At 52.5% G+C, this 13454-nt stretch overlaps 1 pseudogene; it reads right to left on the minus strand.

Moving 5' to 3' along the window:
• Window positions 1-7468: 7468 nt before the first annotated feature.
• Window positions 7469-7584, minus strand: LOC120618297 (uncharacterized; annotated as a pseudogene).
• Between the last annotated feature and the right edge of the window lie 5870 nt (window positions 7585-13454).

The following is a 13454-nucleotide window of genomic DNA, read 5'->3' on the forward strand; positions in this document are numbered from 1 at the left end:
CTCCTCTTGACCCAGACTGTGACAGGAGTTCTAGGGGCGGCTCCCCTCCGGAAAGGGTCTGTCACCGGGTCACTTCCTGCTGGCTCCTCGGTCCCTCTGGCTAGAGGAATCCCAGCATCGGGGCAGGTTCTTCGTGCCCCACGTGTCCCCGCATGTCACGCTTCTGTGTGAGACCCAGAGGAGGCGAGTTGGGCTTTCACATAAGAGGCAACGTCAAGTGTCTCGGGTCCTTGTATTGTGCACGGTGGGGGATGACAGGGCCACATGTGGGGAGATGCGGAACTCAGGTCCGTTAAACATCTTTATTAATGACTGGGAAGGGGGTGTAAACAGGACATTAATTAAATGCCTGAATGCTAAATTGGGAGGTGTTTCAAAAGACAGACTAATCACTTTATCATTACTCTGAGCACAGAACTGTGCAACTCAGGTATCTCCTGTTGATTCGGCGTGGATGCTGTCTTGGTTGACAGCACTATTAGTTCAATTTATAGCTGGCACTTGGGTTGACTTTCTTCACTTCTATATCCTTAAGCCGGACGCCTTTCTGTTTCCGTTAGTTTCAGGATGATGACTCATCCTGTTTGGATGGTGAGGACCCAACTAGAGAGAAGATAGTTTGAAACAGCGAGGGGCATAAGCAGAAGCTGGGGCACGCAACGGTAGTGGAGGCCAGGACCTCAGCGGTCTGGGACGGGCCTTCTGTCCTGGGCTTGGGTAAACTTCTGCTCCCTTGGACTCACCTGTTCTGGCAGGTGTCTCGTGGGTCTCCCTCTTGGGAAGAGGATGGCGAGCGCCTAGCCCACCCTTTATACCTACGGTGTAGATTCGGGGCCAGGAAACCTGAATTTTAATCCTTGTTCTGCATTTTTCTGGGCTTTGATGGAGTCATTTACCCTCAGAGACTTAATTTATCTGCGGAAAGAGGGGCGGTGCGTATGTCCATGAGGTCACATTGTGAGAATTAAATGGCGTGATCTCAAAAGAATTCTGCGGAAGGTAAAACCATCCAAAGCTGGTGTGACATTGGATTGATTCTCAAAGAATGAGATGTCCTCTCCATGTGTGTATAAAGCACTCCAGATGATTATCAGCAGAGCGGCCAAGAACATTTGGAAATGTGGATTGAAAATCCAATCTGGAAAAATGCTAGCAAATACTTGGGGACAGTAGAAAATTGGCAGCATTTTGAGTTGGCAAACTTAATCGAACTATTTTTCAAATGCTTGGGTTCAACAAACTGTGATGAGTTTGCCAAGCACCTTTTCTTATAAATTCTGGACCCTTTGTTTATTTCAGCTAAAACATGATCCATAAGCTTCTGATTCATTTACACTTAATTTGCTAAAAGGCTATTTGTTAGCAGCAATCAGATGATTCAGGAAGTGCTGGGCTCCCTGTGAAGACGCTTTCCAGATTCCTTCAGAAACTTCTGGAGCCTGGTACGTGAAGATCCGGTGTGCTTCAACATTATTCAGTCAAAATCCTTATTAAAAAAAATTCTTGATTTTATATACACATATTGAATTCTTGAAAAAATATATATATATTCAGGGTGGAGTTTTTTGCTTGATTCCTACAAAACATCTTCCTCCCTCTTTGCAGTTCCGACTGAAAGAGTAGAAAGAGAAGATGTGGGCTGGTCACAGCTCGGACTGGGAACGTCATTACTCTGTTAATGGAAAACCTGGGAATGCAGCTCAGACCTGGGCCCGTCGGGGCTCCTGCTGGCCGGCATTTCCCACCCGAGGACTTGCATTTCCCATCTCAAGTTCTCAAGCAGAACTCGAGAGAGCACTGGCCTGCACGGCCTCTGACCCTGCACGCGCACCCCTGAACAGGGGGTGGAGGGTGCTGGGGGGCCCGTTTTGACCCGTCATTTCTCCTCTGTCCTTCCCGTGAATGGCTAGCCACGTGGCTCTGTGTCTGAGTCCCAGACGAAAGGCTCTGGGGACATTTCCGGGCCCAGCCCGCTCGAATCTCAGGAGGCTGATTTCCTCACCCAGGTTTCTGCTCTGGGTGGCCTCGGGGTTATGTACAAGGTGGAATGGGGGGACCAGAGACACAACAGATGAGCCAGGTCCGCAGATGCTCAGGGGCCCACGCCGAGTGCGGCGTGCGTGTTGTGCCTGCTCTGGGGTCGGTGGCAGAGCAGTGTCCCCTGGACACGGTCCGGCAAGGGGAGAGGCTTCTCCTTGTCGCTGTGACTGAGAAACGCTTTCCACAACAGGACAGGGCGGTGCCAATTTCCAGACGGCAATCCACCCCAGTGAAATCATACGAACACCTTTCCCCAGGCCACGTGGAACATACACACCGAGCACACCAATGCGCAGTGTGCACACAGTCACGTCCGCACCAGTCGGCGGGACACGGCCAGGCCTGCGATGGGGAGTTCTGTCTCCTGCCACCTGCGTTCGGCTGCTTCACTTTAAATCTGCTTTGCAATACGGCTTTTCCCCTCCACTGTGGCACGCAGCGAGCACCCAGTCAGTGGCTCCTTCTAGGTGACTGCGCCCCAGCTCCGACCGTGTGGCCGTCCTGAGCGAGCAGTCACGGGCATGCCCAAGTGTCCGGACCGGTGTTTGTAGCCGCCAAACTGTAGACTCGCGCATCCCCCAGCCTCCCCTCCTCCCTGCCTCCCCCGGATGGGGACGAGGAGGAGGCAGACCGCTCTGTGTCCCTTTTTACCTCTGAATATCTGTGCCTGGAGCACATCTGACGCCAGTCCCAGCCTCTGCATCGTCGGGGCCGCGATCCCAAATGCATCACACACGTGCCCGCCTGTCTGCTCTCCCTGTCCCATTTCCCAGAGGCGGGAAGGGCCCTTGGGCCCCAAACCGGAAAACCAGGAAAGGAGGGGACCAGCGAGAAGCATTAACTTCCTCATAAGCGCAAGTTACCACCTGTGTCCTGAGCAAGGCGCCGAGTGGGACCGCCTGTCTGTCCTTGCCTGTGTCCCGCCATCGGTCCTGGCTCGATCGGACCAGGATTCTGGGCCCGAAAGGGGGTGCTACTCTTTCGGTTCCTCTGGGTCTGTCCCAGGAGTCCGTTGGGCCTGTGCTCCAGGTACCTCCTGACGACTTGGGCTTCTCGTAGCTGGCCGGGAGGCCACCAGTCAGCAGATGGCACTTAAGACTGGACATGTGGCCTCTGTGGACTTGAAGCTTTCTCAGGAGCATGGGGGCTTCCTCCCACACGGCCAGCTACCTGTGACTCGAGCGGGGTGGCAAGCTTCGTTCCGCTAGACCACATAGTCCTTCGAATTCACGTCTTCACCTTTGCTGAGGTCAATAAACATGGCGTAACAGAACCCCTGAACCACGTTTAAGCATCAGTCGGGGGCCCTGGTGCCTTCGCCCCATTGTGCAGACATCGGCACTGTCCCTCTCCAAGGCTTTTCTTCCTCCCAAACGAAACCTCTGTCGCCGTCAGGCCCTGAGCCCCCTCCCTCGCCCCTCGGGCCCCGGCAAGCACCCTCTCCTCTCATACAGTGCATTCTCTAAACCTGCATTTTAATCCTAAACCCTACAATTTAATCCTGTCTGAAATCACACGGCCACCGTCACAGTGTTCCCAGCCGACGTGGGGTCACCTCATCTTGCCTGTGATGATTGGTGGCACCGTGTGTTAGAGATGCCGTCACGGTGCTTGCTCGCCCAGTGTCCCCCCGTACAGGGCACTTGGGTCCCCACAGGCCCTGCACTGAGGGAAACCTGGGCAGTGGGTCCAGCGTCTCGTGACCCTGCGTCCTCAGCCTGGAGGTGACCGGGCAGAGGTGACCTCCTGCTCCGAGGTGGGCCGTGGCCCAGCCAGCAGTGGCCTTTGCAGAACCAAGTGGGGACCCCGAGCTCTTCTCTCAGGAATGCGGAATCCAAACCAAGTGTCTGAGTCAGCTGCTGAGAACTCGAGGTGAGGGGCACTGTGTGAGCACCCGGGCTTCTGTGACAAAGCGCCACGCACTGGGTAGCTTCAATACTAGACACGTCTTTCCTCATAAGTCTGGAGGCTTGAAGTCTGAGATGAAGGTGTCAGAGGGCTGGTTCCTCCCGAGGCCGCTCTCGCTGGCTGGCAGATGTGTCTTCACCTGGTCTGCCTTCCATGCTTGTCTGTGTCCTAATCTCCTCTGATAAAGACCCAGTCACACTGGATTAGCACCTGGCCCAAGGACCACATTGGACTTAATTATCTCTTTAAAGACTTTGTCTCCTAAGTCACTTTCTGAGGTCCGGGGGGCGGTTAGGACTTCGACTAAGAAGAGATGCGTTTTGGGAAGACGCATTCAGCGCGTGCTAGAGCCTCTGCTCTGAGGTGCCATCAGGGACGCTGCCCACTCTGAGGACACCAGCTGGGTGACAGGAGAGGGCAGACTCAGAAAGAGAACAGAGATGCCGTGCGAGAGACCCGCAGGCCTCGAGGGAGCCTGGGCAAGGGGACATCTGTGCCGAGTTTTCAGGGACCAGGTCCGGAATGTCTCCACTCCCTTGGAGGGACCGAGAGTGTCCTGTCTGTGGCACCGGAGGCCCCTAACAGGTATAGCCATAGCGGAAGCCGTAGCCGAGACAGATGGGAGCACCCAGGGGTGGCCCATAGGGGCGCTGGTTGGTGGCTGTGTGGAGCAGCTCGGCGTGCCTACGGTGGGCGGGAGGCTGGCCAGCAGCCTTGTGTCTCCCAGACACCGCAGCTTTAATTTGCGTTTGCTCTGCTTTGGGATTAGTGCTGTTTGCTGAAGGCTCCAAAATAATTCCCCTTCTATCCATTTTTTTTTTCTCTGAAATTTAGTCCGTCGGCCAAACAGCGCGGTCCTCACCCTGTGTTTGTCAAGAAGGTTGGGGAGAATGTCATCCAGCCTGGAGGGCAGCTCTGAGTGGCTGGCGGGAGCTCGGTGGGCATCTTCCGACAGCCAGAACACGCAGAGGCTGTGCTCACACGCGCCTGGCTGCCAGCCCCACCCCCCAGGGGCCACGATCAGGCTCCGCACGGGGGGCCGAGCCCCGTGCCTCTGCCCACCTCCCCCCGCCCGCCGTCCGCCGCCTGCCCCGCCGGCAGGGCCCACTCTCCAAGTTTCAGCTTCCGTTAGCTTTTCAAAAACCAAAGTAGCCAGTGAAAGAGAAATACACTCTATATTTATAAAGAAATTAAGTTTGGTGTTGCTTTAAAGAACACATAGTATTCTGATACCAGAGCAAGAAAGCAGCGAGAGACGTATCTCTAGGCGGCTCTCTGATTCATAACGTATTCACAGGGGTCGTTTTCTGTGCAATGTTGCACGCTTAGCACATTTGTTTTGTTTCCTAAAGATAATTGAAAGGCAAACGTCAGCCTGGCCCTGTCCACTTCTCAATGGACAGAGCAGGCGTTCACAAGTTTTCACCAACCATGGTCTAGGTAGGATGTAAATCAGGGTGTCAGATCTCGACCAGGCTGGACGCAAGATTCACCTGGAGGTCGAGTGACTGCACACTGACCAGTGGGTGGGCTACGCGAGGCAGGGTTTCCCCCAACGCGTCTAATTTTGAAACAGGAGCTTTGCTCGTGGGACTCCAGGACCTGGAGCTTACGCTTTGGGAGGTGTCCCCTTATTTTTTGGCTGCAAAACAAATGTCTCTTTGCTGGAGCGGGCTCGTGGGGGTCTGGGCCCCGTGGGGTGCAGGGCAGCCTGGGGAACGAGCTCCGCCTGTCGCTTGAGAAGCCATCACGAGGACGAGCTATCGGGACTCACGTGGAGATCTACGCGCACAGCTCCGAGTGGCCGTCGGCAGCATGGGGACACTTGCTAGGGTGGCTCCGTCTCCTGGCAAGCTCTCCCGAGGCAAGGATGTGGTCTTTCACATTACGCGTGGGCCCGAAGGCGATGGAGGGGTAGAGGCCATAGGCAAGTGACACCTCGCTCTGTGGACTCAGGCTTTCGGTCTCAAGGAAAAGTAAACGACGATGCAAAGAGCCCGGCCGGAATCCCAGCTCCGCCGCCCCGTCGGGGTGTGGCCGTGGGCGGCTTGGCGGGACCTCCCGTCCCTGGACCCCTCTGAGAACCCACTGAGGAAATGGGCTTGCAGAGTGTCTTCCGACACAGGAATTGCGTGGGTGGGGCTCTCCTGCGGAGCCACGTGATGTTTACGTAGAGTTTCAGGCCCAGCTGGAGGACGCCCAGGGCTGCCTGGGGCTCTCTGGGCGTGGGGACCCCTAGGGCACCCTGGAAACTTTCTTTCTAAGGCAAAAAAGGGAGGAACGGGAGAATTGCCCGGAGAGTGGCTAACAGGGGAACGGAGGTTTTCTCTCCTCGAGTTCCCATTACTGTAAATCAAAACTAAAGTTCACTGCGTCTTTCTTCTGCTGGTGACATTTTCCACTTCACACACTGTCAACCTCTTTTAACGTGTCGCTACTCGGCTGTGGTCACCTCCTTGAGGAACTGCAAGCCCCCAACAGCCCCAGGGAGGTGGGTTTCTTCCAGCACAGGTGAGGGCGAGGCCAGGCGGAGCATCTACTGTGTGCAAAGGCCAGGTGGCCGCAGAGAGCAGCGTGTGTGGGAACGGAGAGCTGCCCAGGACGGTTAGAGGAGACAGAGGGAAAGGCGCTGGGCTGCCAATGAAGAGCAGGGACTGGGGGTTAGCAGGACGCAGAGCACAGAGGGCCCGCAGCTGCTGCTGGGTTGGGAAGGGCTGTGGGAAGATGGCAGGTAAAGGCCAGAAGGAGACAAGGCGGAGCCGGAGAGAAATCACCCACAGTCAAGGATGGTTAATAAGAGGAGGAAGCAACAGCTGAGAGGCAGGCGGAGAGGGAAGGAGGCCGCACTGCCGCTTCCAGGGCAGAGGATGGGCGTCCCCCGGGGCGGAGTGGGGGCCCTGCCTCTGGGTGGAGTCAGGCTGCAGTGAGGACTAGGAGGAGAAAGAAACAGCTTTGGGGTCAGATGACCCGGATTTAAATTCCAGCTTTGAGTTTTGATCGATCTTGGAAAAAATCCTTTCTTTCTCTGTGTTCCGATGACCTTATTTGCAAAATGAGGAAAACCAGGCTTCCCTTCACTGCTCTTCACAAATTTTTTTTTCTTTTTTTACCGTTTGAAAGTTTTTGGGAACCTCGCGTCGAACAAGTCTATGGGTGCCAGTTTCCAACAGCACTCGCTCACTTCATGTCTCTGTGTCACGTTTTGGTAATTCTCGCAATAATTCAAACGTTTCCATTATTACGGTAGTTGTTATAGGGGCCTGTGATCAGTGATGCTCGATCTTACCATTGTATCTGAGGAAGACGCACCGCATCCTTATCGACAGCAAACATCGCTGATAAACGTTGTGTATGTTCTCGCTGCTCCACCAGCTGGTCAGCTCTCCATCTCCCTGTCCCCTGAGACACAACGGTATCAAATTAGGCCAATTAATAACCCTACAAGGCCTCTGAGCGTTCAAGCGAAAGGGAGATTCCCAAGTCTCTCTCTTGATTATTTATTTATTATTATTATTATTTACGCCTACAGCACCTGGTCTTCCTAGGTGGTCTCCCATCCAAGTACTAACCAGGCCTGACCTTGCTTAGCTTCCGAGATCAGACATCGGGCTTGTTCAGGGTGGCGTAGCCGTAGACCATGGATCGTGGCTCCACTGGGGCATGAACCCAGAACCTTCTATGTGTAAAGCAGATGTGTTAACTGCTACACTATGGAACTACGTCCCCCATGTCTCTCTCTTTAGATTAAAAGCTAGACACGATCAAGCTCAGTGAGGAAGGCACGTCAGAAGCCGAGGCAGGCTGGAAACTGGGCCTCTTGCACCAAACAGTTAGCCAAGTTGTGAATGCAAAGGGAAAGTTCTCAAAGGAAATTAAAAATGCTGCTCCAGTGAACACACGAATAATAAGAAAGGAAAACAGCCTTATTACTGATACGGAGAAAGTTTTAGTCTGTCTGTATAGACAATCAAACCAGCCACCACATTCTCTTAAACCAAAGCCTAATCCAGAGCAAGGCCCGGACTCTTCAATGCTGCGAAGGCCGAAGGAGGTGACGAAGCTGCGGAAGGAAAGTTCGAGGACAGCAGAGATCGGCTCATGAGGTTTAAGGAAGGAAGTGGTCTCCATGACAGTACAAGGTGAAGCAGCAAGTTATCCAGAAGATCTAGCTAAGATAATTAATGAAGGTGGCTGCGCTGAACGACAGATGTCAGTGTAGACAAAACAGGCTTCTCTTGGCAGAAGATGCCATCTAGGACTTCCATACTGCAAGAAGGGAAGACCATGTCTGGCTTCAAAGCTTTAAGGGACAGGCTGACTCTCTTTTTAGGGGCTAATGCGGCTGGTGACTTTAAGTCGAAGTGATGTTCGTTCATCGAGGTTCATCCTTGTCATAGCATTTGTCAGAATTTTCTTTTTTCTTTTGAAGGCTGACAATATTCCCTTTTATGTATATACTACCTTCTGTTTATCCATTTCTCTGCCGATGCATACGGGCCGCTTCCACTCTTTCGCAGTTGTGAATCACGCTTCTGTGAACATGATGTGCAAACGTGTCTTCAAGACCTGCCTTACAGTTCTTTTTGGGTGTACGGACAAGAGCGTATACCCAGAAGTAGAATTGCTGGGTCCCATGGTAATTCTGGTCTTACTTTTTTGAGGAACCACTGGACTGTTTGCCACAGAGGCTTCACCAAGTTACATTCCCACCAACAGTGCACAAAAGTTCCAATTTCTCTACATCGGTGCCAACACTTTTTCTCTCTCTTTTTCTTTTTTTTTTTTTGCTGGTAGTCATCCTAATGGATGGAAGGTGCTATCTAATTTGATTTTGATTTGTATTTTCCCAGTGAGTAATGTTGTGCTTCTTGATTACTTGTTTCTCTTTTTCAGAGAAATGTCCGTTTAAGCCCTTTGCCCATTTCTAGATACGATTGTTTTTAACTTTCTTCCCGTGGCTTCCTCGACCCCATTCCTTTCTCTGCTTCTTTCCAGTCTGCTTTCGTGGCTCGTCCTCTTGTGCCAGGATTTTGCATCATGTGCTGCCTCACAGAGTTTTCTCCCAGGTCTCCGTTCCTCCCCACTCTGGTCTTGCAAGGAGATCTCACCCCTACTTGTGGCTGATGCCACCGATGAGCACCATTTATATTCCGATGGCCCTTAAATTTAAATTCCTAGCTCAGTCAGCTTCTCTGAGTCCCAGAAACACGTTGTCTAATCGCCCACTTGACATTTCCACTGGCGTATCTTCAAGGTGCTTCGTCATGTTCAAAACCGAACTTGTGATCGGCCTCACACAGTTATTCCCCCTCCTGGATTTCTTACCTCCGCAAAAGGCACCATTATCTATTTGGCCCCCAGAAACCTCAGAATTATGACATTTTTCTTTTCCTCTCTTCCTCTTGAGTCCTGAGGATTTCAACTCCTAAATATATTAAATAACTTTTAGATATATACCCACCTTTGTCTACTTCTATCCATCCTCATTGCCACCACACATGTCTAACTCTCATGATTGGCTTCTAAATCAACTCCCACATTTACTCTTTGACCTTCTGCACTGTGTGCGTAGTGAGCTCTTTAAAACATACATTAAACTGTCCCGCTATGGGCTTCCCTATGTTCTAGGAGTGACACCAGGGCTGTCTTCTACCACAGGGTGGGGGGAGGACTGAGCTCTTGAGAACTTCACCTTGAACGTCTGAGGAGTGAAAAGACCCAGGAGAAACTGAAGCCAGGAAGGCAGGCGGAAGACCAAGAAAGACCAGGAAATGGAAGCTCATGGAAAAGCGCTTCGGGAAGGAGGAGACGGTCCACTCGTCAGATGATGCAGACATGGACAGGAAAGCGGGGCCTGGGAAAGGGCTGGCGGGAGTCGAGAGTGCGAGGCATGAAAGCGGAGAGAGTTATTTCGAGGTTTGTCGTGAGGCAGAATCAGAGGGCATATCTGTCTGTGAAGACTGTCATAACGGAGGACCACAGACCGGGCGACCTAAACAACGGAAATGTATGTTCTCGCAGTTCCAGAGGCTGAGATCGTGGTGTCACCAGGGGTGGCTCATCTCGAGGCCCCTCTCCGTGGCGTGTCGATGGTCATCTTCCCCCTGCGTCCTCCCTCGGGCTTCTCTGTGAACCTATCTGTCCCCACATTCTTCTCTTCTTACCAGGACACCAGTCACGTGGGATTAGGTCTCACCCTAACGACCGCATTTTATTTCAATCGCCTTTTAAAAGACCCGATCTTCCAATACAATCACATTTTGAGGCACTGGGGGTTAGGACTTCAACATATGAATTTTTGGGTGACACAGTTCAGACCTCAAGAGATGGGGAAGTGGAACCCAGGGGGCATTTGCCACGGCCAGGCCCCTTCTGCAAAAGAATACTGCCGTCGACTCGGCTTGTCTTCTAAGTTACCCATTTGTGTTCTAGTGACCCCCTCGTCATCCCTCCATTAGGCCAGTGAAGATGCTGGTTCTTTAGATAACCCCTCTGTGATCCTCCAGGCCGAGAGCCTGTCCTTGCTGAGACTCTCCTTGTTTTCTACAGTTCACCGTAGTTTCGTTGACAGCACTCAACAGTGTGCGCTCATTCACTTCTCTTTCTTTGATCAGGGTTTCTCTCCTTACTGGACTCAAGGATCCTTATGTGTTTTGCTCACCATCGTATCCTAAGAATCCGGCATAGTTCCTGGCACACGGTGGTTGCTGAATAAATATTTGTTACATACATGATTGATTGAAGGAAAATACCAACATGCTCCCTGGTAAACATCTACTTTAATTTTTCATAAAGTATATTCTAGAGCTTCAGTGACTCATGCGGATAAATAGAAAAAGGCACTTCGAGGGCAGAGATCAAGAGCACGGATAACAGAAGCCCGAAACAGAAGGCCGCTGTGGTCATTTTCTGTAGACTATGAAATGTTCGTTATCTATCACTCGCTGCCCTTATATTGAGACGTACGCTAGTTTCTCAGCCCTGTATGTATTTGAAAGGTATTATAGAAATTTCCTTCTTTCCCAATCTGTTCTATAAATATGCGCTAAAATACTTGAACTGCAAGGGAGTTACACATCTGAAGTTAGAGTCATGTTTTGTTTTCTGGAAATACTAACTCTACCAAGGCGTTTAGAGCCCAACCCGGATTCCTTGCTGAGGCTGTGACTTCCGGCCTGGCCTCCCTCCCCACCTGGGCCCCTCCCTGGTCCGCTGCGCTGGCTCTCGGTGGGTGGTCCCTCCTGAGGTCTGGGCCTCGAACGAGCAGACTCCCACCTGAGCTGCTCCTCTCTCGCTCAGTTCTCGTGGTCACAGCTGAGATGTCACCTCTTCCGGGAAGCCTTCTCTGACCAACACGTTTAAGGGAGTCACCTCAGCGCCATTCGTCATGATGTTTCGCATCAATGGCTAAAACGTCCCTTGTCACCTGTCACGGTCTGTGAGGAGGCTATTCCTGTCCTTGCCTGTTTTACAGCCGTCCACTCCCCACTCCCTCTGCTGGAATGTGAGCGGCCGGAGGACAGAGCTGGTTTTTTTTTTTTTCCCACAAACTGTGAAATCCTCCGCATCCGGAAAAGCATTTGACACAAAGTTGTTGTGTCCTAAATATTTGTTCAATAAACAAAAACAATTTTCAGGTGGGTATTTAATTCCGTGACAACATTTAAAGGAATGGAAGATTAAAATTAATCTGTAGACAGCAAAAGCAGAAGTAGGCTTCGACTTTTAAATCGAGCAAGTTTTTGAGGAATACAGACATTTTTTGAATGTGAGACTTTAAGAGGATGGGATTCAAACGTCTCCTGGCGTGGACAGAGGCCAAACTGTGTTTCGCCATGGCACTTAGTGGGAAGCCGGGCATACTGAAGCCACTATACAGACACGACATGTGCTGTGGACTGAATCGTGTCCCTCCAAATTCATATGTTGAAGCCCTGACTCTCCAACATAATAACGCTTGGAGATGGGGTCTTCGGGAGGTGATTAGATGTAGCGGAGACCATGAGGGTGGGGGCCCATGTGGGATGAGTGCCCTTGGGAGATGAGGAAGAGACACAGAGTCTCTTCTCTCTCCACCCTGGTGTGTGTGTGTGTGTTTTGGGGGCGGGGGGTGCGCAATGAGCCGCTAACGGTCTTCGAGCTGGGAAGAGAGGTCTCAGCAGGACTTGACCACGCTGGCTCCCTGACCTTGACCTTCCCTCTCCAGAACCGTGAGAAAATAAATGTTCATGGTTTAACCTGCCCAGTTGTGACATTCTATTATTGGAGCCAAGCTGACTAATATGATACGTCTTCTGAAAGTGGGAACCTTACGCACTGACACTTTGCTAAAGACAAGAAAGTGTTTGCACACCGAATATTCTGGGGCTCTGTGTGGCTCAGTCTCTGGTCAATCACAAGTGTCAAATCAAGTTCAAGGAATCTAGTTCAAGGCACCACTAGGAAATAAGTAGGGCTTTTTCCAGTTCCTCAAGGGAACAGCAAGTGGGGAAGCCCGATGCCGCTTTACCACGAAGGTAAAACATCTCTGGTCACTCCCGGCACCGTCCACGCGGGTGGCAGCTGTGCCTCTCAAAGTGCCCTCGCCCCCACCCCGCCCCTTGCAACCCACTCGCCATCCCAGCGGCTCCCCGCCACCTCGTCTGTCCTGCAGCACAGTGGGGCGCCCCACCCCGCAACTTGGGTTTCTCGCTTTGAGTCCCTGGATGAGGCCGAATGAGGAATTGTAGGCGGCAGCATTTCTCAGCTTCCAGGCCTTTCCAGCCCTGTGCCGTGCCCGTGGCCAGCTCCCACCCCGACTCGAAACTCAGTTCTGTCCAGTCCACATCACGCATGTCCCGTGGCCTTCTCAAGCGTGTAGCAGAAACCAGCTGTGAAAGCAGCTTCAGGACTGGCTTGATGCCAAGTTCCCAAGAAACTCGGTGGTGACTCTGTCCGGGCCTTGAATGAGTCCGAGTGTGTTTCCATTGCTGTCCTTGGCCTTTCAGGAAGACGAGAAAAATGGGGGTCCACGGGTTGGGGGAGGGAGTGACACCTGTTTGCGGGGTCGTGAGGAAGGTCTCGGAGTTCCCTTTCCAGAGGACCTCCACACTGCCCCCCACGCTGCCGCGTGCACGCACCTGCGTCCCACTCAGTGCATTGTCATCTGAAGGGTCTCCCTGTGCCCTGTGCTCGCTGCCACATCCGTAGTGGCCGTCACTACCAGGGGAACCACCAGCAATTACAATGTCTTCCCCTCTCCGGAAACAGCAACACTCCCCGACCCGGCCCGCTCACTCGTGGGGGGAAGAACCTGCGTGTGATTCGCCACGCTTTCTTCCCCCGTCACCCCGAAGCCTCGGGTGGTGATAGAGACGCCACAGGGTAAAGACACCTGGAGTTCTGTGTCGTCTCTCGTGGGAGAGCCGTCCTCTGTCGGGATGTGCCAGACTCGCTGGGAGTGAAAGCAAAGGTTTTGCTCTGTTGGGCACTGAAAACTTGGTGCCCTTTGCTACAAGGCCCCGCAC

This window comes from Pteropus medius, unplaced genomic scaffold (genome assembly GCF_902729225.1).
Source record: "Pteropus medius unplaced genomic scaffold, Ma_sr-lr_union100, whole genome shotgun sequence".
Lineage (NCBI taxonomy): Eukaryota > Metazoa > Chordata > Mammalia > Chiroptera > Pteropodidae > Pteropus > Pteropus medius.